General features: G+C 44.9%; 1 protein-coding gene across 1 annotated transcript in view; it reads left to right on the top strand.

Moving 5' to 3' along the window:
- The first annotated feature begins 677 nt into the window (after positions 1-677).
- Positions 678-26,887, top strand: part of MAMLD1 (mastermind like domain containing 1) — a 120,677-nt gene continuing 94,467 nt past the window's right edge. Inside the window, exon 1 of the mRNA XM_033116015.1 lies at positions 678-942. The gene's annotated coding sequence lies outside the window, so the exon portion shown is untranslated. The remainder of the gene's footprint in view (positions 943-26,887) is intronic.

Here is a 26,887-nt window from a genome sequence, read left to right as displayed (position 1 = left end):
CCTGTCTGTGGTGAGTGTTGGTTCTCCCGCGCTCCCGGTTGGCCCTCGGTCCGTCAGGGGCGCGCATGGCTCATCCGCTCGCTCTGCCCACTCTCAGGAAGGCTACCTGCCGCCTGCGGGTTTCCCAAGCGCGCGGGGCTCCGTCTGTGGCCCTCCGGCGAGCCCTATCCGCTCGTGCCCGGGGGCGCTGGGTCACCCCGCTGTCGCCTCTCCCCATCAGCGCACCGTCTAGGCGGGCCACCTGCCGCCGAGGACACCGAGCGCCTCCCGCTGCGTTCGGATACACAGAGGTAAGTGCCCCCCTTGACCCTTCCTCACCTCCCGTCCCTCCCCAGCTGCTTGGGTTCCAGTGGACTGGAGAAATGAGACGACCACAGCAAAGCCTGCCTGCGGCCGCTTTCCCTTCTAAAAAGTGGCTGAATGGCCCGGGAGGCCCCTTGGGAGGCAGCCGCACTTCCTCTGCCCCTGGCCCCATCCGGGCCTGGAAACTCAGCATTTCGGGGCTCAGAGCCCCCGGGGTCGCGGGCGGGGCAGCGCGGCTTCCCCTTTAAGGCCGGAGCCGCTCGTCGCCGCGAGTGTGAGGGTGTGTGAGTGTGCGGCGTGCGTGTCTCCTCCTCCCCGAGTGACACAGCAGTGAGAAATGCCTATCAGTAACTTAAACCCCCGAAACTCCACCTTCCGGGCGCACGGCGCGGAGCCGGGCGGTGGGAATGGAGCGAGCAGATTGAGGCCGCCACTGCAGCGCCGCCGGCATGAACTTGGCCACGAGCTGAAGCGGCCGGCGGCGGGGGGGCGCGGGGGCACCGGCCGCTAGCCAGGGGGGTGATCTGCAACCGGGCCAGGCCACTCGGCGGGCGCCTGAGGCCAGGCTGCCCGCGCCGGCGGCTGCCCGCCCCTGGGGCACTGCCCCCGCCGCCGCCGCCGCGGGAGCTCCGCAGCACGGTAAGGCTGAGGCAGGCGCGAGAGGTCCAACTGCTGGGGGGCTTCGGGGTGCACTGGTGGCCCCATTTGTGATACCTATCGCGGAGGAGCCGGGGCCCAGGGGTGCTGATAGCTGGGGGACCCCAAAGTTTGCTCCAAGCACACGGCCCACCTGGCGCAGCGCGCGGCCGCCCCCCTCTCGAATCAGCCCGGCAGGGCTGAGCGCAACTCGCTTTGCCGGTGACTGCGGCCTCTTCCTGCTCCCCTGAGCCCACTGGGCGTCTGGAATCGGGCGGGGATAGCCAAGTACTAGGGAGGGAAGTCAGAGGGGCTCGAGCCACGCGGGCTTCCTGGCTGAGTCGGGCGACCGGCAGGCTCCCACTCTGTCCCGGTGCCCCTGGGCCGCTTGCAGCCCGGATGCCCCCGGCTACACTGCCTTCGCCTGCCAGCTTCCTGAGCCTGGGCCAGTCGGTAGTGGGCGCCGGGCGCAGGATTCCCCCCCTCACCCAACCGGGTTTGCCGCCGCCGCCGCTGCCGCCGCCGAGAGGGAGTGTGGAGTGTGCGCGCGCCGAGGCGGCTGTCTTGCGTTGGCTCCCCTGCCAAGTCCTCCCCTGGAGAGCAGCTCCGAGCAGAGCTGGCGGCTCGAGGCAGCCCCGACTGGGCTCCTGCCCGAGCTCCCGGCGCCCCCGCGCTCCGAGCTCCCAGGCCTCGGAGCCGTGGCAGAGCCCGGCGCCGGCAAGGGCGGGCGGGAAGCCCCCCGGAGCGCCGCCAAATACTTTTCTCGGCCAGTTGGCTCGGCCAGGCTCCATCCCGATGCAGCGTGTCCGAAGCCGCTTGGAAAGCTGGCCATACCGTCTGATTTTGATCCATGATTAAATGCGGACTGAGCATACACTAATAGGATTAGCCTGCCAGAAAACTGCCCTGAACTCGTCGGAAACTGAGCATGCAGACGCACCTTGGGCCGGGGCTTCGCCCCCTGCACTCATGCAGCTGGGTGCGGCTAAGCAGGGCACCCCTATTGTGGGTGTGTGTGCCCAGGAGGGAGCACAGGATGGCCGGGGCACGTTGGGAGAAGGGACCCCACTTTGCTGAGGTAGCTTGACGTTGTTTTTGGCAGCAGAAGGAATCCCCGGGGCGACTTCTCAACGGCGAATTGGCCGTTTGCGGGTAGCCAACCTAGGCTGGCTCCGGGACATTGTGAGGGCGAGCAAGACGAGCATACGACAGGCGGGCAGCCACGCTGGAACAAAGACGCAAAGTCTTCCCCAGCCCGAGCAATTTCGAAAGAGTTGGATTGGAAGAAGGCCCGGCTCTCCCAGGGGAGACCCCCGCGGGAATCGCGCTGCCCCCACCGGCCCCGGCCCCGAGGCCCGGGCGATTTTGTTCCCGGGCTTTGGTGAGCCAGCGAGCAGCACCGTAGCGGCGCAGCCCAGTCCTTGGCAGGCACAGGCCGCCGCCCGGGTGCCCACGGGCCGGGCGGGGTAAGCTACGCACCCATGGGGGCTTCCCAGCGGCCACCGCCGCTCAGGGCTCCCAGAGGCCGTGCAGCTTCTTCCCCCACCCCACCTCTTGTCTTTATAGATCCTCCTCCCTCCCACCCACTGCCGCCACTGCGACCAACAATCCGCTTTCTAAAAAGCCCCTTTGTTTCCCAGGAGGCTGGAGAGAGGGAAGGGGAAAGGGACGCAGAGGCAGAGGGCGGGGGCGGCTGCCTCCCAGTGGCTTCCAGCGGCTTGGGACAGGAGGGCATATGTAGGCAGTGGGGGAGGGGGCTGTGTTTCGAAGACCCTGCACTGGAGTCCCAGAAGGCGTAGGAGCCTCTGGCTCCTGGCGCCCACCGCGCGCCCAGTCTGTGGGTGGTGGACACCCTGGGCCCCGCAGCCCGGACGGCTGGGCGGGCGGGCGGGCGGGGGCAGAGGCCAAGGACGAGGAGCGCTCTGCTGGCTGGGCAGACACGGCTCGCCGCTGCACTCACTGGGCGCGGGCAGAGGGGGCGCCCTCTCCTAGGTTTCGCTTTGCAGCCCCTGCCCCTTGCCGCCTGGGCTCTGGGCGGCTGTCGTGCCCGCCCATGTGAGACAACGGCAGAGAAGACGTTGGCGACTCTGAGGCTCTGGCCACCCCGCGGTTACACTCTTCACTCCTTCCTGCGCCCTCCTGCCGCCACCCCCTCTCGCACAGGCTCCAGAGCTCCTCGGGGGTGGAGGGGGGCATTGTTTGGAGGCAGGGAGGGAGTTGAACCACCACCTCTGAGGTTCAAGCAGCCTGGGCAGGGAGTGGGGACGAGGATGCACCGTCCGATCGTGCGTCAGCCTGCCGCCTCTGCACAGACCCGGCGCCGGGCACTTGGGAGTGGCCAGGATTTAGTTGGCCCCTATCCCTTACACCTGTCCTCCCCTCCAAACTTGCGGGCCCCGGGAATGTTAAACATAAAGTGAGAAGTAACCTTTCGCCAGCCTAGAGGCCTGCCCCGCCCCGGTCCCCCAAAGTGCCCGTTTTTCTCCTCGTAAAGTTTGTTTGGAAAGGCAATGCTGACAATAGAAAAATTGACAAATAAGGAGAAGTGGGCGGGGCCCAAACTCGACTGGTGGGTCTCCGGAGCAAAGTGAGATTCCTCCTGATCTCTCACCGCCTCCGCCCCCTCTTCCATCTCAAGGCGACAAATTATTTGTGCCTTTCCGCATATCTTTCCCCTATCCCATTCCCCTCCCCTCCCCGGAGATTATTCGTAAGTGTTGGTCGAACATTTGTTCTCTGGTCTTTAGAATAGAATGTGAAGCGTTAACATCCCCCCCCCAAACACACACATCCCAACTGCATCTGAAACCACAAGAAAGTGCTCAAAGAGTAAACCACGAGCTCTACCTTCTCCTCCCCCCTTTGTGCTTCCCGTCTGGAGCAAGATCATTGGAAAATAAAGCTGCTGATGTGCGAGATGGAACATATGGTGCCTCCATAAGAGAGAAGCTGAAATGGCCTTGAACCTGCCGGACAGACCAGCTGTTTGCTGCCAGCCAGAGCAGCTAATCAGCTTCTTCCCCTTAAAGTAACAGCCCTCTTTTCTCTTGATGACCAGTTTGCATATTAAATAGGATATTCTCCAGAGGAGAAATTTGATGGGCTCCTATATTGCTTTGTGCTTTGGTGGTTCTCTGCAACGCCTGTCCCTTGCGCTGGGGGCTGCCTTAGCCTCTCCCCACATGTGCCTCCAGTGTGTGAGTGTTTCCTCTGGTGTAAGAATGTTGCTCAAAGTGGAACTTGGGAAGAGAGACAGGAAAAGGGAAAGAGAGAGGGACTGACCAATTCCCAGATGCCAGGGAGGAAATCTCTGTTTTATTTGTACTGGCTTTAGAAAAACTAGCAGTCCTCCCCCCACTTAAATATATCACAAGGAGCTGCAGTTCTTCCTTATAAGATCTCCTTAAAAATCATCCTCTTCCGGTTGTGACCATTTTCAGTTTTCCTTCAGTACAATGTGTTTGAGAGGGGGAAAAAAACAGTTTGGCATTGGAAGAAGAAAGGCTCGAGGAGATAGAAGGAAATTCCATGTTAGGAAATCATTAGCAAAGGGTGACTTCGTCTGTTTTCCTGCTACTGACGCTGATAGTGACACAGATGTGTGGGTTGAAACAGGAACGTCATTGAATTTTCAACTCAACCAGGAAGTAGCCTATTGCTGGGGAGGGGGTGGGGGCTATACATTTGCTGCATCTTAAGGTAGGGGATTTACTGTTGTCGTTCCTTTTCACTAAGGAAAGGGAATTTTTCAAGCTTGGCCAGCACAGTTAATACCATTTTTCCCCCTTTTAAGCTGATCACCTAAAGGCTTAAAATGCACCTGTTAGTAGAGCATCCCTAGGAAACTCAAGCACCGCTTAGGCTTATGGGATGGGTAGCAACTGATCTTAGACAAATGGTTCTTTCAGATAGTAGTTGGACTACTCTCCTTCTTTACAGGGGCTTCCCATATGCGGCAAACCTTTTTTTTTTTTTAAGATTCTGATTTTTTTTTCCTGCAGCAGTGTGTTGGAGAGATAATTACCCTAGAAGCTGAGAAACTTGTGCACTAGAACACTCTCCCCACTAATTAGTAGAGTGAATCTTGAGCAAGTCCATCCTACCCCCTTGTTCTTCTCTCTCCCCTCCATGACCTTGGAGTCTGAGTTCCTTCCAGCTCTAACGCACTGTGACTTGTGAATGAAACAGTCATTTTCTGGGAAAGTGAAACACCATTGAGGAAAACAGCCATATATATATATATATATATATATATATATATATATATATATATATAAATATATAAATGAGGCTGAGATTTTGAGGGGCAGTGGGAAAAAGGAGGAGTAAAAACTGGCAGAAGGCCAAGCAAAATAATATACAAATGGGAAATGTTCCTTCTGTGTCTTCTGCCAGTGCGAACTTCTAACCCAGAATCATGGATGGTGGAGGCTGAGAAGCAACTCGGAAGCTTTCTTGTCCAATCCCCCTAATCTAGTGACCGCAGGGCCTATTGACGACAGGCTTTCTATTCGTTGGGTTAGTTTACAGATAACTGGATCTAAACTCTTTGAAATTAGACTGGCATGTTTCCAAAGGACTCATCTAATATAGAGCAGATTTGCTGTTTTGCAGTTATTTAGCAAAGGTTTCAAGGACAAGAAGGCTTTCCCTCTACACACATGTTCCCCATTGGAGTATGGGCTCTGAACTCACTGTTGAACCTTTTCTTCCTAGTCCAGCTGCGTCGTTTTTAAAAATCACATTTCCAACTTTGAGGATGCAGCAGCCATGAAAGAATCTGCCACTGTCCTGCTTGATGTTAATATTGATTTTTTTTAAACGGATTGGGGGAGGGGTGGACATTATGAAGAAGGACCTTTTATCCTCCGAGCTCTTTGGCAATTATCTTGCTGCCATAAATGTTGATACACATATAATGGATGTAACTAAAAAATCTCCTTATCCAAGCAGAAAAGGCTGAGTGTTTGTTGGAGCAGATAGAATGCTGAGAGTGTGAATAGACCAACCCAGATGTGGCTGGGGAGGGAGATAAATGATGGGGGAACAGGAGTCGGTTACTATGGATCAGCACAATAAACCAATTCCCATCATACACCTCTCACAACACCACCAAGGAGTAACCTAGGCAGCACCAGTCATCTGTATGGCAGGAGCAAAGCCTCGCAAAGCTCAGCTGGAAGCAGTCTGATTTTTCAGACATTGAGTCCTTAAATGTCTTCTGGACTTTGAAGAGGGAAACTTCATAAATCTGCATGAACCCAATGGGTTGTATTGCAGTGCTTACTACTGGTTTTGTCATCTCTGCTGTCGTCATTTAGAAAGGAAGAGTGGGCCCATGGAGCCGGTTGGCAGTTAGGTGTTGGTTGGCAGTTAGGTGTTGCCGGGAGTGGTGGGCTGAACAGCAGAGTCCTGGGGGGGAGGGTCCTGCTCCCAAATGACCACCCTGGGGCTGAAGCCCCAGAAGCGTTTTTTGCAAGGAAAAGGGATGGAAGCAAAAGAATTAGGTTCCCTCCCTCCCATACCCCATTGCTTTACTTTTTCTCCCCATTCAGACAACCTTCTCGATATCCTTCATGCTTCAAGTCCCCTCCTAAAATCTGACCTCTTATAATTTCCAAAACCGATATGTCACAAAAGATCCCCCTAGGTGAGGTATAGTGAGGGGCCTTGCTGGCTGTGGGCAGCAGACTCCAGGAGTAAAGGTTTCCAGAGACAGGGCCAAGGAGCACCGTAAGGAAAAGGCCCTTTGCAAAGTCTCTGAGAATTGTCCTCCAGAGGGATTCCCCCAGGCCTTCATGGAACCCCAGCTTCAGACTCCCCCTTCCTTCCTGGCCTACGTGACGGTGGACTCTTCCAGACCCTGGAGGAGAAACCCACACATTGCAACCCAGTCCTGCCCTGGTTGCCTTCTAGCCCTAGGGCTGCCAGCACGCCTTGTGCACAGCCCGAGACTTAGTTTCAAAGTGCCTCCACTTTCTGGAGGGGTAGGGACCCAGCCACCTTCCCCTCCCAGTGTACCCAGCGGCTCGCTTTGCCTAGTGGACTTGGGGAAAGGCAGTTTTTATCCTGCCTTTGGTTCTTGAAATAGAAGCCTGGTCTCTCACTGCCAGTCAAGTACTTAGGTCCCAAACGCCCATTTTGCACTCATGCTGCGGAAGAGCAAATATGGTGAGAGGAATGTGGCGGGCAGAGAAGGACCATTGTTAACTGGTGCTAATATAATCCGCCCGTGTCAGTGTGTGCTTTGCTTAGCATTGTTGGGACAGTAGAGGGGTGCATTGGAATCAGAACTCCAAGTCTAGAACTAGCTGAAGGTCATTGAAGGTTATAAGTTAAGGATCAGTCTGAGGCTCGGGCATTGGTACCTCAGAAAGGAGTGTCTGGTCTTGTTTTCAGGTTGCTGATGGAGAGTTGGGCAGCCAGCCCCTTGGAGGGCTCAGCTGGGTGGGCTCTGTTGGTGGTTGCAGGTTGTTTGGGTTTTATTCTTAATGTTATCTCAGTGTTAATATCTGCCTTGGGAAGTTCCAGTGTCGACCTCGGAATTTTAAGTGGGACAGTAGTTTTGGGGCAGTTGCCAACGTCACATGCTTTGCATGTCTAATTCTGAAAGACTGGCATGCATTATGCTAGGTTTGGGGAGGAGGGCATAGCGTTTCTAAGCCACTTGTCTGTCAAGGATTAATTTAACCTCTAATTACTGCATTTTCTTCGCAGTTTGCTGCACGAACATGTTGTAACAAAAGCTCGAAGAAGTATGCTATTTCATTTCGCTGCCACTCTGAAATTAATTTGGGGGATATGGAGTCAAATCTGACACACTTGGTGTTAAAATAATTGTGCTGACACTTGAATTAAAGTGAACAATCTGGTTGTTTCTAGTGGTTCCCCAGCGATGGGGTACAGAGCATTATTGTGTTAGTCGTAGCCACAGCCCTCAAAATGAGTCGTGATGATGTGGAGGAGTGTCACTGCACTAATCCCACTGGACATCGTGTGTTGCCTTCAGAGCGTGACTAATGCCCTGCGTAGTGGGGCAGCCAGGGAGCCCTTCCTACACACTAACAGGGCAGGTGGTGAGGTCTCCTCCCACAGCAGACCTGAGGCCATTGCCAAATCAGAGCCTCCCAAGGGCCTGCTCCCAAGGCAAAACCTGTTCAGAGCATGGCGACGATGAAATTGTAAGATTAAACTGCCAGGGATTCTCCAAGTAGGCTTCTCTGCCTCCTCCTCCTCCCTGCCCACCCTACTCTCCCAGGGGAGGCCCCTTGGCAATCCTACCAATATCTTTTGATCCCCACCTCCCCAAACAGCAGCAGTGGATGAGGAAGCCACAGGCCGATTCCCCACTCTGGGGTGGCTGGAAAGTCTGGCTTCTCAGACCCTGGGTGGGAATACTTTGCAGCATGGTTTGGTTCCTTTTCTAAGTCCTTGAAAGTAAACTTGTGGGATGAGGGTGATGACCAGTTTAGCCAGTTGTTGGGCTTCTCTCCTTGCCTGGGCAGTTGTGGGGAGCCAGACTTTACACTCACACACGCACCCCTACCTCAGTGGCAGAGAAGCATGATCATGGCTCTTCATTTCCTCCCAGGAAGGAGAGGCACTTTGTCTTTTAGAGTACATTTCGGCCCTGGATTTGAGAACTAGAAGCTGACGTTGTCTCTCTTATTCTCAGCATATCCCTTCTGAAAGGTGGTACCCAGATAGAAAGGGCTAGATCCGAAGCACTTGTTCCGCATATGGCTGGGGAGAGGCTGTCTGACATTTGCAATCATGCCTGTGGGTTGGGACTTTGCCAAATCCTGCGCAAACTAAATTCAGGTTCATTCCCCCTACCTCACCCTTCCTGGATCTTAGACCTGCCCCTCCCCCTTCCCTGGAAAGGCAAAATGCTCAGCCCTCTGTGTCTTAGTGTGACTCCTTTCCTCGGGAGAATCTGGAACCTCTAACTTGGGTTATGGGATGCAAGGGTTACCATGCCCCGGAGACCACATGCACTTTTAGGGCATAGGCAGGAGGTGTTCAAGGGTTAGGGAGGCCCTCTTGGAGCCCCCAAGTAGTACCATGCCTGGCATAAAGCTGGTTCTGTTCATGAGATTGGACAATGGCTAGGAGCAGCCCCTGGCTGCTCAGGCTGTCCTGAACTCGCTCCCAGAGAAGTGGATTCTACCTGGTCTCCTGAGCCCCGAATCATAAAAAATGATTCCTGTCTTACTGAAGTAGGGACGGCTCTTTGCCTTTTGTGGGTCACGAACTTCTTGCCGTTTGTGGGTCACGAACTTCTTTGAGAGCCTGATGAAAATTGTGAGTCTTCTCCTTAGACCCCACACACACACAAGTATGTGCAATGTTGCATCTAATTTCGGGCTCAGAGACCCTCTAGAAGCCTATTCATGGTTCCCTTGGGGATCCTTTGAAACAGGTTAAGAATGCCTCAATAGGGCACCTTGGGCTGTGCCAGATTGCGTGGTCATGCCTGGTCACCACATGGGCATAGAAACACCATGGTGTGGTGAAAGAACATGAGCTGCGCTTTCGGCACAGGATATTGACTAGCTGTGGGATTTTAGGCAAGTCCCTGAACCTACCCGAGCTGCAGTGTCCTCCGTTGTCAGATGGCAATATGAGAATGCCAGTCCTACCCAGCTTAACGGCACCGGGGGAGATTCAGATGAGCTGGTGTTGGAGAGCCGGTCTTGCGTACATAAGGCACACTCTCGGGTTGCTCTCTGTGGTGTCACTGGTCACTCCTCATTTTGCCTTCCCTTTTTGCCTGTGAAATTTAACAAAAGCAAAGCAGGTTTCTTTTGACATGAAAAGTCCTTTTGTCCCTTCCTTTGACATTGTGTAAGTTATACCCAGGCAAGCTAGCATAAAAGAGTCTCTAGATTGGGAGGGACCTCCACGGGCATGCAGTGTGTCTGGGATCTCGGCATTTCTGGGGGCTCTGCCTGGTTAGGGGTCCTGCTTGCCCAGTCCTCGATGGCTCCCGAGTGGGGCCAGCATGTATATACTTGGCCCAGTACCCTGGAGGAGGTTTCATGTCAGCCAGCCACGGATGTTAGCAAATGTAGTCTGACAAGGCAAATGGTTTGGTTTTCCACATTCTAGTCCTGTCAGGCGTGGCATACGGGACGTAAAAGTGGATCCTTGAATCGCGCCCACATCGGTGGAAAGGTCCAGCCAGCTCCTTGTGAAAACTGGTTGGTGGACCTTCCCCGGGCTCTGGCCAGGGCCCTGTCCTGAGGGAGAGAAGCAGTTCTTTTTGGAGAAAAGCCTCAAGAGGGGTCTGCAGGCACTTTGGTGGGGGGGGGGGAATGTCAGCCTGGGAGGAAAGAGGCCTGCTGGACTCAATTCAAATAGCCCTCCTCCACGGCCCACGTCCAACTCTGGCAATGTGGCAAGACTTCTTCTCATGGCACGGCCAAGAGGGCTGGTAAATTACAGATGGGGAAACTGAGGCCCGAGAGGGGGCCATGCTTGCCCAAGGTCACGTGACAAGTCAGGAGCTGGCCGTGCGAGAACATAGATGAGTGTGAAGCCATGTTCTTGGTCGTTGTTGGATCTGCCTTCCCTCCAGGCTCTCTGGCTCCTGGCAATAGTATCTTTTCACCTCTTTTAATAACACAACCCTGTCTTCAGATTAACCTGGCCCTAATGAATGCTCAGGTTCTCAAAGTGAGTTTGAGAGAATAAATAGCTGGTTTGGAAAGCCCTTTGAACCCTCAGAGGACGATGCTGGTCATGCTGAGCCTGTTTGTATGCAGTTTAAGAGTCGAGGCAGCCATACGTATGTAGAGCTGGTTATTCTCCCCCTCTCCCCACCCTAAGTTAGGAACTTTTTGGAAGAGAGTTTGTTGCTAGGAGCTTAGGCTTTCCCTCTCCTTTAGAAAGAGAGGAGAGCTGTTTTGCTTTGAACTAGCTTGCAAACAGATTGAAGGGTCCCCTCCTTTCTTTCTTTTGTTAAACCAGCCAGATTTGCCAGGGCTGGTTAACTGGAGATCAAGTTGAAAATGAGCGTTCAGTACTGGGTCATTATGTAGAGTGGCGCCAATACCCATCCTTTGCTAGAGTGTCTGGGTCTTAAGCTTCATTATTCATCTAGAGGGGGAGGAATCCTGCAAATCGCTTGAAAGTAGATGCCACCCAGCAATTTTAGGCACCCTCACATAATCAGCTGAAACGATACTGGTCTGTAAATTGGGAACTGTGACAGTTGGCGCTTGCCTTTTGGAAGAGTCACTGTCTGCGAGGGATCCCTAGGGCAATACTGGGAAGAACGGCCAGCTGGGGGACAGCCGATGTGTGCTCTGGGTCTGGCTGTGCGCCTCAGTTTCCCCATCTGTACAGTGAAGGAGTTGACTAGTGGCATCTGAGCGTGCCTCCAGCTCTGACATTCTGAGTTGCAAATTAAACTCTTAAGTTACCTAAATCATAATTTTGTTCTTGAAATGACCAGAGAGACATGAAACCGTGAGGGTTTCATTTTAGTTTGGTAGGTGAGGCCTGTGACTGTTATATAAACAAGGACGGTTCTAGAAGTTGGAGTAAAGACAAAAAGAATTATGTATTTACGAAGGACCGAAGAATGGGAAAGTGGACGTTCCCTTAGAGATCCTGGTTTTTACACACGAGGATGCTGGGACTGGACGCCCCCTGCAAGCTGCTAGGAGGTGAGCTAGTCCAGGACTCAGACATTCCCACTCTCAGCCCGCTGTGGGCTATCTCCCTACCCATAGTTCACACACCCTTACAGAAGAAGCATCCAGACGTCCAGCTCTAGGGTCTGCAGTCAGCAGAATATTAGGCTGTGAGATTTTGATTTCTAGCTATCAAGTAGCAGCTTATCAAAAAGGAATTTTTCCCCTTCCCCTGCCCCCAACAACCAAGAGTTGTTCTCAGCTACAGTAAGTATTTAATTTTGTTGGTCTTGTACCAATGCCTAATGTAAAATAAAGCAGATTTTTTTTTAAATAATAGGGTGTGGTCCTTGGGGAGCTTGTTATTTGGAATTATTATTATTATTATTTATTTTTTTAAGGGAGGGCACAGCTTACGCTGGCCCTTGCAGTGATCAAACTGGCAACCTTGGTGTTATTAGCACCACACTCTAACCAACTGAGCTAACGGGCCACCCCTGGAATTATTTTAATTTTAACATATGGGCTGCTTTAGGCTTAACTTCACATATGCTAATTTTCATTATGTATATATAAAAAAATACCCTAAGCCACCCCGCCCTTATTTTTTTAATGAGTAACAGTTTGTCTTGTCTAAAAGAAGCTTTTAGTCTCTCAACTGTTTGCACCCACAGTACTTGGCATGTTCGCTTGTTTGTTTTTAAATCACATACATATGTTGACCACAACTAGTTCATGGGATACTTACAAAATCTGCCTGACTCCTCTCCACAAAGCCGCCAGATCTGGACAGTTGTTTTATTTCTTTTTTAAAAAATAAATTGTATTGGGGAATATTGGGGAACAGTGTGTTTCTCCAGGGCCCATCAGCTCCAAGTTGTTGTCTTTCAATCTAGTTGTGGAAGGTACAGCTCAGCTCCAAGTCCAGTCGCCATTTTCAATCTTAGTTGCAGGGGGCGCAACCTACCATCCCATGTGGGAATGGAACCGGCAACCTTGCTGTTGAGAGCTCGCGCTCTAACCCACTGAGCCATTCAGCTGCCCCTCCGGAGGCTCAGCAGCAGCTCGTTGTCTTCAATCTACTTGTGGAGGGTGCAGTTCACTGGCCCATGTGGGAATCGAACCAACAACCCTGTTGTCCAGAGCTCGCACTCTAACCAACTGAGCCATCCGGCCACCCCAGGACAGTTTCTTTCAGTTCCAACCCAATCACCTGTTATCTGTGCCCTGCCAGCCCCTCCTCAGGCCTGGTGTGTGGCGGGGGACCAGTGTGTGGTGAGGAATTAGCCTGGGTGCCAGGCCCAGCTCTGCTACCTCACTGTGTGACCTTGGGCAAGTCTCTTCCCCTCCCTGGGTCCCCCATGGTTCCCATCATGACAATGAAGGGGCTGGCGAAGGGGCTGGCCTAGAGGCGTAGAGGGCTCTCTGAGATTTCCCTCTTATTGGGTTGGATTGTTATATTTGGAGGCTGATTTGTCCAGTGGAGTATATGAGCTTTAGATCCTTTCTAGAGGTAAAATTCAGTGATTGTCTGCACTGAAAGAGGTAGATAGACATCAAGTCCAAGAAAAGTGAAACATACTAGCACTTTTAAGTGTAGGTACTTCTCTGCCTACATAGTTCCTGATGTCTGGCTGCCCTTTGGAAAAAAACTGTATCTATTCCTTCCCTCTTACTCAGATTTGTTAAGAGACTTGGCTTGAAATCTACAAAAAGAGAGGTGGGAAAGGAAGGCAGTACCCAAGACCTCTCTCTCTACTGTGGACCCTTGCCAGTGGTGGAGCCCATTGGGCTGCCTCTCCCCTCCCACTTGGACAGGTCAGTATGAAACTGGATCCCAAAGTAATCCAAAATTAGAACTTGGGTGCGGGTCATTTCAGGAACGGGTCAAAAGTCATTTTGAAAAATTGATTCTACAAAGAGGTTTTATATGTCTACTGTATGCCAGACAGTGTTGCAGGAAGGATGGATGGATGGATGGATGGATGGGATGAATGGAAGGAAGAAGAGACAGATACATGAAAGTTAAGATGTAAAAGACGACTAAATACCCAATGTAAAGAACTTATACAAATGAAACAGACGAAACAGCCTCATGGAAGGTAGCCTAGTGGGGGAGACCAACGATAGACAGATTGATAAGTAAAAAATATAGTATGTCCGAGGTGATGAGTGTCTTGAAGCAAAATAAATCACAGAAGGGAGTTGAAGACTGCCAGGGAAGAGTGCACTTTTAAATAGGATGGCCAGCAAGGACCTTGTTGAAAGGTGAGATTTGAGCAGAAACTTGCCAAACCATTTATCAACCAGGCCAGTGCTGTCCAATAGAAATACAATGCAAGCCAAAGATGCAAGCCACACATATTATTTTAAATTTTCTAGTAGCCACATTAAAAAAGAAGCAAGTGAAATTAATGTAATACATTTTATTTAGCCCAATCTACCAAAATCTAAAATAGTATTTCAGCATGTAATCGACTTAAAAATTACTGTGATGGGGCACATTCTTTTTATCATACTAAATCTTCGCATTCCATCTGTGTAGTTTATACTCACAGCACATCTCAATTCAGACTAGCCACATGTACCTCATGACTACCATATTGGACAGCGCCTAACTAGACTCTTTAAGTTAAACGTTCCTATTTTAGCAGGTCCCTGATAAACTACTTTATAGGGTGCTTTCTTTGCTGACTGGCCTGAAATTATTGAAAATAATGGATGTTGTTAACCATCATTAATCTGCATAAGTTCTTTCACCGTGAGTATTTGGTAACCTTTTACATCTTAACTCTTTGTGTATCTACATGTACCTGTCCATCCGTCCATCCATCCACTCTCCACAATGGCTCTACCTGAAAGAAGTCCTCCAATTCTCAGTTTCTCTGCCTTGTGGGCTGGGTTCTGAATGGGGATCTGGAGGAAATTCGGTGGTGCAGCTGGTGGCTGCCACACTGAGCAGAGTTTTTGAGGAGCATTGGCAGCAGATCTTTTGTCAGAAGGAAGGCTCCAGTTTCGACTTGAAACGTATGAAAACAGCAGTTCCCTGAATACCTGTAGGTGCCTAGAGACTCCTGTCCTGGTGCCTCTTGGAAACCCCATGCATCAGCTGAGAACGTTTTCTAAGGGTTGGCCCTCAAGCCTGTGTTCTTTGCCCCTGCATCTTCTCCCTGGGGGGTTAATTGATCACTTTTAAGCTTTATTTAAATTTTTAGTTTGACATAAATTCAGACTTCAAGAAAAGTTGCAAGAATAATACAAATAAGTTCTGAGTACCTTTCACTCAATTCCCCAAATGTTAATATCTTACCAGTTTCTTTGTTTTATCCACTTCTCTCTCTCTCTCTCTCAACTAACACTCTCTCTCTCTCTCTCTCTCTCTCTCTCTCTCTCTCTCTCTCTCTCTCTCTCCAGCTTTTTCTGAATTGTGTGAGAATAAATTGCAGCCATTGTGTTCCTTTATCCCTAAATAGTTGGATGTATATGTTCTTAAAACAAAGACGTTCTCTTGCAATAAGTGTAGGATATTGATCACATTGGTACCAATTAGATCTTAAGATCTTAAACCTTATTCAGATTTTGCTGATTGTCCCCAAAATGTCCTTTATAGCAAAATAAAACTCCAGGATCATATGTTGCATTTGGTTGTTATGTTCCCCTAGTCTCCTTTAATCTGGAACAATTCTTCAGTCTGTCTTTGTGTTTTGTAGCATTGGTATTTGTGAAGAGTACAGGCCAGTTATTTTGTAGAGTGCCCTTCATTTTGTGTTTGTCTGGCGTTTCCTTGTGATTAGATTCAGGTTCTGCACTTTTTTGGCAGGAATACCACAGAAGTGATGCTGTGTCCTTCTCAGTGCATCATATCGTGAGGTACGTGATGTCGATTTCTCTCATTATTGCTGATGGTTAACGTGGTTTCTGCCAGATTTCTCCACTGTCAACTTACTATTTAATATTTTCCCCTTTGTAATTATCATATGGGACTATATTTTGAAGATATGTTAATGTCCCGTTACTCTGCAAACTTCCACTCACTAGTTTAGCATCCATTGGTGGTCCTTGTCTGAGGCAAGTTTATTAGGCTGGTTGCCAAACAATGAATTTCTAATTCTGTCATCCATTCTATCCTTATTATTTGGCTTTCTACGGTAAGAGAGTTTTCCTTCCTCCCTCATTTATTATATATTTATTTATATCAGGTCAACTCATAGATAATTATTTTGTTCAATGAGTTAATAATTCTTGACTCATTATTTATTGTGATGCTCAAGTTCTCCCAGGTTTGGCCAGTGGGAGACACTTTATGCTGCCTCTTATGTCTTTCATTCATTATGTCTAATCATTCTCTGAGGATGGCCTTAATTTCTGGCACAACAAGATGCTCCAGGCTCATCTTGTACACTTTCTGACTCAGCCCTAAAAATCAGCCATTTTCCCAAAAAGACCTAGTTTCTTTTAGTGGAGAATGGTATTTACAAAGCAAGATCTGGGCACTAGATAGATGTATGCTCATTTCTACAGGAGTATCATTGCGAGTAGACCCTCTCAGTCCACAAAGCTAGGAAATTAACTATTTAATTAACTCACATCTATACTTCATTTTATTTTGTTATTCTATTAATTTTTATTATTGTGGCAACTTCTCTATTTATCACGAGTTTACTGTGATACCTCTAAATTCCATCCAACAGCAAAGTTCATTCTATCTTTCCCCTTTCAATGTTTGTAACTCCCTTTTATGACAGTGACAAATCTCTCTGCTATTATCCATAATATATTTGCCCATTTACTGAATCCTAGGATACACGGAAAGTAGTTTCAGAATTGCTAACCTATCACTCTGTGAAAACAAACCTATTAACTAGAGTGCAATATTTGTTTAGAATTCATTTTGTCTTTAGTTTAAGGATATATTGTCCAAAGACTGTTAAAAATTACCTGGCTCCAGTGTGGTCATTTGAATATGGTTCAGTTCACTTGTTCCTGTTTAGATTCCTGGGGTTTCTGTTTTCCTATACTTGTTAATTTATATTAAATTTATTGAGGTAACATTGGTTAATGACATTTTATGAATTTTAGCTGTGCAACATTATAATTCGATATCTGTGTGCTCTAATACATGCTCACCTCCCTAAATCTAGTTTCCTTCTATTACCATATATTTGACCCCCTTTACCCAAGTCACCCTCCCCCAACCCCCATCACCGCTGATGACCACCATTCTGTTGTCAGTATTTATGAGTTGTTTTTGTTTGTTTTGGTAGTTTGTTTAATTCTTTCTTTTCTGAGCTTCTGAAATAATAGCATAATTCCAAAAGTGAGAACTGGATAAAAGTGACACCTCCCGTTACTTCTATCCTTTCCACCTCATTCCATTCATCCCATCTAAATAACCAACTTCATTTGTTCTCCTGCTTTTCTTTTTGCACAAATGAGCAGATATTTGTGCATTTTCCGACACTCCTCTCACATGAAGGGTGATAGACTATAGGTACTCTTTTGGGCTTTGCTTTTTTACATGACAGTACATCCTAGCAATCACTTCATTTCAGTTCATAGAGATCTTTCTCTTTTTTATTTATTACAGCGTAATATGGCTTTGTGTATGTAGATGTACCATAGATTATTCAACCATCTTGCCATGTATGAACATGTAGCTTGTTCGCAGTATTTTGCCATTACAAATCATGCTGCAATCAACAACCTGATGCATATGTATTTTCAGTTTGTTAGACGTGTATCTTAGGGGTAGATTCCTAGAAGTGGAATTGGTGTGTCAAAAAGTAAACACATATATAGTTTTGTTAGGTATTGCCAAATTCCCCTCCTGACAGGTAGTACCAATTTACATTCCCATCAGAAATGTGTGTCTTTATCTCTAAAGCCTTGCCAGTAGTGTTTAGTATACTTTGACATTTTTGTAAATCTGATAGGTGGTAAATGGTATCTGATTAATTTTAATTAGAATTTTTCTAATTATAAGTGACGTGGGGCATCTTTTCATATGCTTTAGAGCCGTTTTTGGTGGGTGTGTGCGAATTATTTGTTCATGTCTTTCTCCCTTTTTCTCTTGTTGTTTTTTTTTTTTTTTGGTATTTTATCCTCAATTTTAAGAGTTTTTATATTAATGATATCAGTTTTTTTAAACTTTTATGTATTTTAAGTGTGTTTTTCCAGGACCCATCAGCTCCAAGTCAAGTAGTTGTTTCAATCTAGTTGTGGAGGGCGCAGCTCACAGTGGCCCATGTGGGGATCGAACCGGCGACCTTGATGTTAAGAGCACTGCACTCTAACCAACTGAGCTAACCAGTCGCCCCCAGTGATAATCAGTTTTTTAAAAATATAATGTATCTTGCAAGTAATTTTCCCGATTTGTTTGTCATTTTTTGATGTTTGTTTTCCTTTGCCACGCAAAAGTATTTTATGTAGTTAAACATCAATATTTTATTTTATTGCATCTGGATTTTGAGTCACAATTACAAAGCCTTTCCTCACACCACGGTTAAAGAGGAATGCACCCATTTTTCTTCCAGTATTTGTAGGGTTTCAGGTTTTACATTTAGATTCTTAATCCATTTGGAGTTTATTCTTGTGAATGGTTATATGGCATGGATCTTTGCCTATTGCGTATGGCTATTCAGTTATTACAACCCCATTTTTAAAAACATCTATTTTTGCCCCCAGTGATTTAAAATGTCACTTTTATCATATATTCAATTCCTATATGTAATTGAGAATATTTCTAGATGTATGTTTTATTCCACTGGTCGATTAATCTGTTCTTTCTCCAATACCACAGTGTTTTAATCATAGAAGACTTACAGTATGATTTTTAAAAACTTTTTATTTTTACTTAATTGTAGATTTACATGGTGTCGCAAATGGTAAGATTTCGTTATTTTTTATGGCCGAGTAATACCATTTACAGCAACATGGATGGACCTGGAAGGTATTATGCTAAGAGAAATAAGTCAAATAGAGAAAGACAAATACCATGTGATCTCACTGATATGCGGAATCTAAAGAACAAAATACACAAACAAACAAAACAGAAAGAGACTCATAGATACAGAGAACAAACTGATGGTTGCTGGATGGGAGCGGGGTTGGGTGGCTGGGTAAAAAAGGTGAAGGGATTAAGAAGTACAGATTGGTAGTTACAAAATGGTCACGGGGACGTAAAATACAGCATAGGGAATAGAGTCAATGATATGGTAATAACTATGTATAGTACCAGGTAGGTACTAGACTATTGGGGGGGGGGGATAAAAAATTGTAGTTTTATATGCAGTTGTAAGAAATGGTACACAAAGTTCCTATGTAGCTGTAGCCTCACCCAGTCTCCCCCAGTGGTAACATTTTGCATAGCTATAGTGCTGTCATGCCTAGGATAGAAACATTGATACATTCCATCCAAAACAAAATCCCAAATTGGGTTTTGAGAGGTCTTTATATATTTTACATACTTGTCCATTGTCTAATGTGTAATTTGAAAGTACTTTCTCCCAGTCTGTAGCTTGTCTTGTCATCCACTTAACAGGTTCTTTTGCAGAAAGATTATTTTCAGCCCATGCTTTTGTTGTCAAGTCTAAGAAGTATTTACTCATTGAGTCTTCTAATCAGTGAACACAGTATGTCTGTTTCTTTAGATCTTTATTTCTTTCATAAGCATGTTGCAGTTTTTCGGGTACAGATCCTATGCACATTTTCTTAGATATAATATCTAAGTATTGCATTTTCTTTGTAGCAGTTGTAAGCGGTATTGTGTTTTTTAGACACAGTTTTAGTGATACAATTCACATACCACAAAATTAAAGTGTTCAATTCAGTGTTTTTCAGTATGATCAGAGAGTTGTGCCACCGTCACCAATATCTAATTTCAGAACATTTTAGTTACCCTGAAAAGATACCACATACCCATAGCAACCGTTCCCCACTCCCCTTCCTCCCCGCCCCTAGCAACCATTAATCTGGTTTTGGTCTCTATGGATTTGCCTATTGTGGACTTTCCTATAAATGGAAGCATACAAGAGGTAGCCTTTTGTGAGTGATGTCTTTTCCCTAGCATACAATTTTCAAATTTTATCCGTGTTTTAGCATGTATTAGTACTTCATTCCTTTTTATTGCCAAATAATATTCCATCGTATAGATCGATGCCATTCTGTTTATTCATTCACTAGCTGATAGAAATTTGAGTTGTTACCACTTTTTGACTGTTATGAATGACACTGCTATGTACATTCACGTATAAGTTATTGTGTAGACATTGCTTTTATTTCTCTCACGTATATACCAAGGAGAGAAATTTCTGGGTCATGTGGTAACTCTGTGTTTAACATTTTGAGGAAGTGCCGTAATGTTTTGCAAAATAGTTGCACCATTTTACACTCTCACCAACAATATATGAGTATTTCAATTTCTCTGCCTCCACACCAACACTTGTAATTTTCTGTCTTTTTTAATTTTTATTTTTGATAACCAATCACGTCTGTTTATTTCAGGGCATAACATGCTTTTGAGACACATGGGTGATACTGAGTTACAACCCTGTTTAAATATCCATGGGGTATTTTATTTTTGCAAAGACAGGTTCTAAAAATCATAAAACCGATAGATTAATAATATACTTATCAAAATGAGATTAAAAATTTAGTCATGGCTCTCATTCACTCTGTCCTATAGCATTAAAGATGTTATAAAGATACATAGAATACCAGCAAGTATGCCAACATTTATAGACATTGGTGTTGTCAAAAAAGTCTTTCTCTGATTTTAGCAAAGAGAAACCATCCAAATTTTGTTCTTTGTACTACTGACATGATTTATCTTTGATACATGGTATTATTATGTCTCCTACTGTAGCAAGGTCTAGTTTTCTCAAGGCCGTTGCCCCAACTTTTCTGGAAGTGAAATACGTTATTTCCAACCTTCAAATTAAAATGTTATCCTCATAAATACACGTATATATACCAGGTTGGTATATTCACATATTTCCTTTCCAATTTCAGGCTAAGCAAAGACATGCATGTAGAGCTATATTAACATCATTAAAGCAAAAGACAATCCAACTTAACGTCAAGAGAAAACGTGACCTTCCATGCAGTGTTTGATATAGAAAATACTGATTTTTGTCACATTTTATTCAAATACCAGTCTGATCACACATGGTCCAAGAACATTTGAATAATAAACCCAAAAGAAACATGTTAACGATTGGTCTTCGAACATTATAGCCAACGGTGCCACGCTTGCCTATGGTCTCACCAACATGAGTGGTGACCAAACCATTCAGCATACCTTCCTTAACTGTGAGCCGTTTGAAGCTACCAGTTTGAGCACCATTGACTATTTTTTTTCAAGCTCTGAATAGCTGTAGGGATCTCAGCAGGGTTTGGAGGAACCAGCCGAACCTTGGCATAGTGCCAAAATGTGGCCAATCGAGACTTCGAGTAAGTCATAGCAGCGTTTAGCAGCGCCAGGGCCTTTTATAGACAAACTGGGCCATGTTCTAGGATGGAAAAATCCATGGCCTTGAATGGCCAGCTGAATGTCACCCCCTCTCTGTCTTTGTCATTATAACAGATGATAGTAAGCATCATTTCATGTGTTTATTGGCCATTTGTATATCTACTTTGGTGAAATGTTTACTCGGACCCTTTGCCCATTTTTAAATTGGTTTGTCTTTCTAATGTTGAGTCGTAAGCGTTCTTTATATATTTTGGATGCTAAACCCTTGTCAAATAGATGAATTGCAAATACTTTCTCCCATTCTCTGGGTCATTTTCCACTTTCTTGATGGTATTATTTGTAGCACACAAGTTTTCATGTTGATGAAGTTTAATTTATCTAGTTTTTCTTCTATCACTTAAGTTTCTGATGCCATATCCAAGAAACCATTGCCTAATTCAAAGTCACAAAGAGTTACTGCTCTGTTTTTTCCCCAAGAGTTTGGTAATTTTAGTTCTTATATTTAGGTCTGTCATCCATTTTGAGTTAATTTTTGTGTATAGTGGAAAAGTGGTCCAATATCTTTTTTTTTTTCATGTGAATATCCAGTTGACACAGCACCATTAGTTGAAAAGACTATTATTTTGTCTTGGCACACTTGGTAGTTTGCCAATAGATTGTGAATGATGTTTGCATTTTTATTCATGACGGAGTTTGGTCTCTAGTTTTCTTTTTTGTACTGTCTTTGTCCGGTTTTCATATTAGGGTCATACCAACTTCATAAAATGAAGTAACAAAGTATTCCCTCCTTTATTTTCTGGAAGACGATGGGTACAATTGGTTTTAGTTCTTGTTTAATGTTTGGTAGAACTTTCCAATGAAATTATCTGGGTTTGGTGGGTTTTTTTGGGGGTGGGGGGGTTAAATTATGAATTCAATGTCCTTAATAGTGATAGGGCTATTCAAAAAAATCTATTTTGATTGTGCTTTACAAGGAATTGTTTCATTTCATCTAAGTTGTCAAATTTATTGTGTGTAGAGTTTTTAATAATATTCCTTTATTATCCTTTTGATGTCTGCCAGGAATGTAAGTGATACCCCCTGCTTCATTTCTGATATTGGTAATTTATGTCTTCTCTATTTCTTTTCATTCTTGCTAGAGGTCAATTTTACTGATCTTTTCAAAGAACCAGATTTTTGTTTCATTATTTTTCTCTATTGTTTTTCTGTTTTCAATTTCATTGATTTCTTATCTTTATTATTACCTTCTGCTTTGGGTATATTTTGCTTTTCTTTTCCTACATTCTTGAGGTGTAAGCTTAGATGATTGGTTTAGCTTAGATAGTAATTTGAGACTTTGCCTCTTTTCAAATGTATGCATTTAGTGGTATACATTTCCTTCTAGCACTGTATGAACTGTGTCCCACACATTTATATAAGTTACATTTCCATTTTCATTCAGTTCTATGTATTTTTTAATTTCCTTTGAGACTTCCTCTTTGACCCATGGATTATTTTAAAGTGTATTGTTTAATTTCTAAGTGTTTGGAGACTTTCCTGATTTCTTTCTGTTACTGATTTCTAGTTTGCTTCCATTGTGATTGAAGAACATACTGTGTGTGAGTTCAGTTCTTTTAAATTTGTTGAAGTGTGTTTTAGGGCCAAGGATATGGTCTACCGTGGTTATATGTTCCATGGGTCCTTGAAACGAATGTGTAATCTGCTATTGCTGGATGGAGTGTCATCTAGATCCTGTTAGTTGATGGAGTACTTTTGAGTTCTTCATCTTTGATTCTGACGAATGGTTGTATCTATTGCTGAGAGTGAGGTGTTGAAGTCTTCAACTCTAACGTGCATTTGTCTATGTCTCCTTTTAGCTCTCTCAGTTTTTGCTTCATTTGTTTTGCGACTCTGCTGTTTGGTGCAAACACATTTAGGATCATTATGCCTTACTAGTAGATTGACTCTTTTATTATGTAATGTCTGTGTATCCAATAATTTGCTTTGCTCTGAAGTCTTTTTCTGATATTAATGTAACCACTACTGCTTTTTTAAAATAATGTTTGCATGGTGTATCTTCTCCCTTCCTTTGGCTTTCAACCTACTTATCCTGTTGTAGTTGGAGTATCTTTTAGATAGACTGTAGTTGGGGCATTTCTAAAAATCTACTCTGCCCGTCTCTATCTTTTAATTGATGTGTTTATACCATATAAATGTAAGGTAATTGTGGATATGTTCTATCTTAAGTGTGCTATTTTATCATTTGTTTTCTGTTTGCTTCCTCTGGTTTTGGTTCCTCTGTTTCTCTTTCCTTGCATCCCTGGACGTATTTTAGGATTCCATTTTGATTTATTTAGTGTTTTTGAGTATCACACTGTAGACTTTTCTTAGTGACCAGTTAGTGTTACTCTAATAACTGTATACATAAGTAATTTATCACAGTCTGCAGTTTATCACTTTGAACAAAGTATAGAAATCTTACTTCCATTTAGATCTGTTTACCCTCCTTACTTTTTAAATATAATTGGTGTAACTATTCTTCTATACACGCTGAGTATCAGAGGAGATGGTGTTATATTTTTGGATCATCTATCAAATATGATTTAAGAAACTCATGAAGAGAAAAGTTTATTATACTTATCACCTATTCTGAATTTCTTCTTTCCTTTATGAAGTTTCAAGTCTTTTTCTGTTATATCCTTTCTGCTTAGAGAACTTCTTTTAGCGATTCTTTAATGGTGGGAGTATTAGCAACAACGTCTCAGTTTTCTTTGAGAATGTCTTGATTTCCCCTTCATTCTTGAAGGGTGTTTTTTACTAGATATATAATTTTGAGTTGACCGTTCTTTCTTTCAGGACTTGAAAAATGTTATGCCACTTCCTTCTGCAGGAGCTACTCCGTGGTTCCTAAAAAGAAATCCCCTGTCATTGGAAGTGATAGTTCTCTATAAGTAATGTGTCATTATTGTCTGATTGTTCTCAAGATTTTTTTTTTTTTTTGCATTTTAGTTTTTAGAGGTTTAATTATGAATGTCTTGGCATGGATTTCTTTGGGTTTTTCCTGTTTGGCTTATCTTGGACTCGAGTCTCTAGGTTTATGGTTTTGCCAATTTTTGAAAATTTTCAGCCATTATTTCTTTGACCAATTTTTCAGTCTCACTCTGTCTTCTTCTGTGCCTCCAATGATATAAATGTTGGATCTTTTGTTGTTGTCCCACAGGTCCCTGAAGGCCTGTTCTTTCTCTTCCTCTTCCTCCTCCTCCTCCTCCTTTTTTAGTTTACTTTCCCTCTGTTGTTCAGATTGCCTGAATTCTGTTTATATGCCCTTGAATTCATTAATTCCATGTTCTCTCATCTCCACTGTAATAATTAGCCCTTCAGTGAGTAATTTCATTTTTGTTATTGTATTTTTTTAGTTCTATAACTTCCATTTGATTCTTTTTTATAACTTCCATTTCTTTGCTGAGATTTTGTATTTTGTTCATTTGTTTCAAAAATATTTGTAATTGTTTGTTGAGCCAACACTACCCTGGTGGGGGAATGGGTGCATGCTTGTACTTTTGACACCTCTGGGCAGAGTAATCAGAGTATGGCTTACATGGGGTGAAAGCGGGGTTGGAATATCATCTTCCTGCTTTGTCTGGCTGGCGGTGGCTTTTCTCTTCGTGTTGGCTGGAGTAGTGTGGGGCTTTTCAGGAAAGTTTTCTTTCCTTTAGGCCACCTTTCCCACAGTGCTTTGACTAGTGGGAAAAGCCTTTTAATTGAACCTTTTTTTTTCAATTGTACCTGCTGGCAGTTCCAGGTTAGAGGCTTCCGCAGCGTCCTGTCTAGTATATATAGGAGTCAATAAGGAAACCCAGGGAATTCACTGCTGTGCTATTCTTCAAGTCTCTAGGTCCCTAGGTAGACCACCGTTTCTTTCTGCCTTCTAGACCTCTTTCTACGATTGTATGTCATATTATGTTCAGGTTTTGTTTGTTTCTGCAGTTTGCTTTTTGAAAAGTTTCTAATTGTGGTAAAATACTTGTGAAATGTATCATCTTAACCATTTGTAAGCATACATTCAGTATTGTTAAGTGGATTTACATTGTTGGGCAATGTGCAGTGGTAAGATGGAGGACCGGGGAGGAGTCTGACTACTATTCCATCCTGGTCAGAAACAAAAGTGTCCTATGTTTTCCTGGCTATTCTTGTATGCTTGTATTTCCATGTGACATTTAATATCAACTTGTATAGCAGTGTTTAAAAAAAGTTTGTTGGCGGTTTTTTTTTTATTAGGATTGCATTTGATATTGATAAGCTAAAAGAGAACTGACATCTTTTTGATGTTAAGACATTTTATTCTAGTGCAAAGGGTATCATTTCATTTGTTCAGGTCTACTTTTCAGTCTTTCTGGAGTGTTTTAGCATTTCCTTCATAGAGGTTTTATACGTGCTTGTTCCTTTTCTTCCTAAGGGTGTTATTTTGTTTGTTTTTGTAAGTAGAGTTTTTTTTTTCTATTGTGTGTGTCCCCTCCCTGGTTGATTGAGTCATGAAGTAAACCAGTGACTCTGAAATCTGGATCTCCAGTCTGTCACCTGACCTCCAGATCCAGATGTGTAACAGTTTTATCCTACCTGCTTACCTGGCTAGCCCTCTCACACCTTCAATGTCTGCAAGGATCCATTTTTCTTCTTCCCTGCTCTCTTCAACCCTCACTCCAATAATAGTAACACCAGAAACTGTGGAGCTATTTCCAACTCATCTTTTTACACCCACTCACCAGCTAATTGGTCATTCAGTCCTGATATTCTAGCATTTTAGAAGTTACGATCATGAAATCTCCATGTTAGACGGAATTAGAATCATGTAGCCTAACCATACTTCTGATGCCTAAATTCTCTATTTAGTGTCTCCATTCTGTGGTTTCTGGCATGTGCTTGAACATATATTTCCAGGGACAGGAAACTTCCTTATGTGGCAATCTATTTTATTTCTGGAGATATATATATATCTTTCATCACCTCCTTGCTAAACTCATCACCCTGTGCTTATCAGGTACCCACCTGAACCCATGACCCTATGACCCTTGCCTGGACTGCTGCTCCAGCTTACAATGGTTCTTTCCGACCTCTCTGTGGACTTCTAATGGGGTTCTCCTGCAGCACCGTCACAGTTCTGGCCATGGCTCTGCCAGGGTCCAGTACACAGGCTGAAAGCCACACTTTGCCTAACATCCAGGGCATTTTCGGAGCTGAACCCCAGCCTTCTCCCATATCATCTCCAGCTACTCTGGGTGGCAGGAAGAAGAAGGAAAAGCAGAGGGGAAGGAGGTGGAGAAGAAGCAAGAATACACTAGCTTTCCAAAGGCCTGTATCAACATTCATTGCGGATAGTCCTTCTTTCCTTCTCTATCGGTGGAGGTAGAGAACTGGCAGCATCGGCATCTTAGCAGGAAGGCTGTCAGTGATCATTACACCGAGGCCAATAAATAAATAGAACATCAATGACCATGAATACAAAGCCAACTCTAGAACGCTGCCTCCTCCATGAACCCCCATAGGACATTTCTGTTTTCTAGAAGTATTGATTGTTTGCAGCTTTGTAGTATAATTATTTGGAGAAGGTTAATTCCTTTAGGACAGGGACTGTGTTGGATCCATCTCTGTATCTTCCACTCTGTCTTCTTATCAGAATTCCATTCACTCACTAGGGTCCCACTCAGAATGTCACTTCTTCTGGAAATCTTTCTCCAGTCTCTTCAGCAGAATTCATTCCACAAACATTTCCTGAGGACTGAATATGAAATGCTGCTGAGGCGTGCTTTCTGCCCTGGAGGAGCTTGCCATCAGATCAGGCTTTATGACCCTCAAAGCCTTT

The sequence above is a fragment of the Rhinolophus ferrumequinum genome, chromosome X (assembly GCF_004115265.2).
Source record: "Rhinolophus ferrumequinum isolate MPI-CBG mRhiFer1 chromosome X, mRhiFer1_v1.p, whole genome shotgun sequence".
NCBI classification, from domain to species: Eukaryota; Metazoa; Chordata; class Mammalia; order Chiroptera; family Rhinolophidae; genus Rhinolophus; species Rhinolophus ferrumequinum.
This window is presented reverse-complemented; position numbering and strand designations above follow the sequence as displayed.